We start from the raw sequence: 2407 nt of genomic DNA, 5'->3' as shown, positions 1-2407 counted from the left end.
TTGTTCTTGCGGCGGCGGCGGCGAGCGGGGAGACGAGCGGGGAAACAAGAACGCACGAGCTACGCACTTGGGGCCAGTTTCCGTGGGGCGCGCGCGCGGAGGGGACGTGCAGGCCACAAAAGTTGCTCCAACAGTGGGCGGCGGTAGTTTGCAGTTTATACCCCAAAGCGTGACCACCTCCCTCCCGGTCACTCCCCCCGTGAGCCCGTGTTCGTTGGACCTCTGCGCCTCCTCCCTTTTCCCCGCGGACCCACTTCCCCAAAGTTGAAAGCCCGGACACGCCATTAGGGCTCTTCACGCCCCCAGTTTCTCAAGTCAAGTGACGATCGCAGTTACTTTGACTTATTTACTTGAGTCACTTTTTTTTGTATACATTGTACTGGAATAACTTCTTGGACCACGATTTGTACTTGTACTTAAGCAATATTATTTTGAAGTAACTTTACTCTTACTTGAGTACATTTTTTGGCATCAGTACGTTCTGCCAATAACAACAACTAAAATAAAACTTTGCATGTATAAAACAACTTCACATTAAAACAAACAAAATTGTATATATAATAATAAAACATTAATTGTTAATTAAGTTCAGTGAATTATATTATAAGTCTACATTTGGAATGTTCTGTTACACGGCTAAAATAGACATCAGTCAACTGAAAATGTGGATTTAGAAGACACATCCTACAGTTACATAATATTTTTTGTTCACATTCAGACTTAAATCTACCATGTTTTTTATAGCTCTATAACGAAACAAATGTAATTATAAAGCTTTAGTGTGTTGTGTGTAACATCTCTAAATAGTAGGCCAATCAGAAATCCTCAAATGAGACTAACAACCAGTGAAGGAATGTGGCATCGTCAGCTTACAAAGGGAATTGGAGTCAAAGGTGATTTTACAACTCACATGGGAGCACACACTATACACCCCCTGGGATTTCAGACTCCGTTTGAACTGAGCTCCACAATGCAAATGTCTGTCTCCATTGAGAAAGTCTGCATATTTGGGAATAAAGGCATATGAGATTTGTGGCGGTTTTAGTTCATTTTATTAGTGAAAATCGTCATGGCGACAATGTGTCTTTCCTGCAGCTTCGTTCCTCTCATCTTTTCTCTTTTGTTTTGTCTCGCCTTTGATCTTTGCTACTCCGAAACCAATCAGATCGAAGGCTGAGACGCGGCATCTGTCCTGGTGTCAGATGAACAGGCGGAGATTGAGTTTGAGATGGGGGTCAAAGAAATCCCTCAGAACAATTTGAACGCACGCAGAGGGGCACAAATTATTCATTACAATTCAATGCGGATCCGGGTCTCTGTTGAAGAAAAGAGATATCATGGATGTTTCAGGTGTAAAAGTGCAGAAACTAATCAACAACAACAATACAGCCAACTTTGTCTTTTACTTAAAGGAGACAATTTAGCTTTGTATTGAACTGTAACATAAGTAGATCATTATTATTTCACATTATGTTCATTATAAAGTATAATATTGATCTAAAACGGCTTGATAATAGAAATGGACCATCAACTTCCTGTTCAAAACTACAGAACTGATAAGCCCCGCCTCTTCATCGTGACGTTTCACCGCAATAAGATTGTTATTTAAATGTTTTTCAAAACTGATTATGTGACATTTTAGAACTAGACAAGTGTCACACAGTCTTTTATTTTTATTTTTATAATAATCTCAACTAAGTACAGGGATGTGGATAGGGAGTAGGTGAAAACAGGAATTCTCTGAGCACTCGAGCCTCAGTTGCAGGACAATACAGGATTACTCGAACATGTATGAATCAATCAAACCGTAACTTTCAGTAAAAATAATGATGAGAAAATTGTTGTGACAAGGTTAAAAGTGCATTAAAGTCAATTTTGTATAATACGTCCCCTTTAAAGCTGCTAACGTTTCTGTTGGTCTCCGTGACGTCGATATTGCTTTGCGTGGATTTTGTGTTGCATTTATTCAATTACAGTTGGTTTCATTGGGGGGAACAAAACAATGGATTCTTACTGCTCGCCTCTCCACAAACCTGAACCGACCTGAAGAGTTACACAGTGCCACTTTAAGCATTGTTGTACTGCCACAGCGACTGACTATTTAGAGCTTGTTCAATTATTTTCATAGTTATTCCTGTAAGAGTACATGCAGTCACAGGCAGTCTCCACTTATTTGTGCGGGAGTTGAACCCACAATCTTTCAACAGAAGCTTGAAGCATTACTCATATGCCACTGCCGGTTTTAGGAAGAGATCTCTTGTTGCGCAAATATTCCAGAGAACTGATGCTGGACAATGCAGAGCTTGTCCAAACGGTTTCATTACATTCCACAGTGCTCAAGGTGTTTTTGCCAACCTGCAGGGGACAGTTACCGTGACTCACTCCAAGTTCTCTGGAAGTAGTTACA

At 40.7% G+C, this 2407-nt stretch overlaps 1 long non-coding RNA gene across 1 annotated transcript in view; it reads right to left on the bottom strand.

Annotated features, from left to right (window-relative positions):
- Nucleotides 1–1038: 1038 nt before the first annotated feature.
- LOC140367792 (uncharacterized) overlaps nucleotides 1039–2407 on the bottom strand; it is a 14385-nt gene continuing 13016 nt past the window's right edge. The window contains exon 3 of the long non-coding RNA XR_011928136.1: nucleotides 1039–1192. This is a non-coding gene — a long non-coding RNA (uncharacterized lncRNA). The remainder of the gene's footprint in view (nucleotides 1193–2407) is intronic.

This window comes from Eucyclogobius newberryi, unplaced genomic scaffold (assembly GCF_026437365.1).
Source record: "Eucyclogobius newberryi isolate DKJ021-1_F unplaced genomic scaffold, fEucNew1.0.hap1 SCAF_10, whole genome shotgun sequence".
Taxonomy (NCBI): domain Eukaryota; kingdom Metazoa; phylum Chordata; class Actinopteri; order Gobiiformes; family Gobiidae; genus Eucyclogobius; species Eucyclogobius newberryi.
The sequence above is the reverse complement of the archived record's forward strand: the minus strand, read 5'-3'. Positions and strand labels throughout refer to the sequence as shown.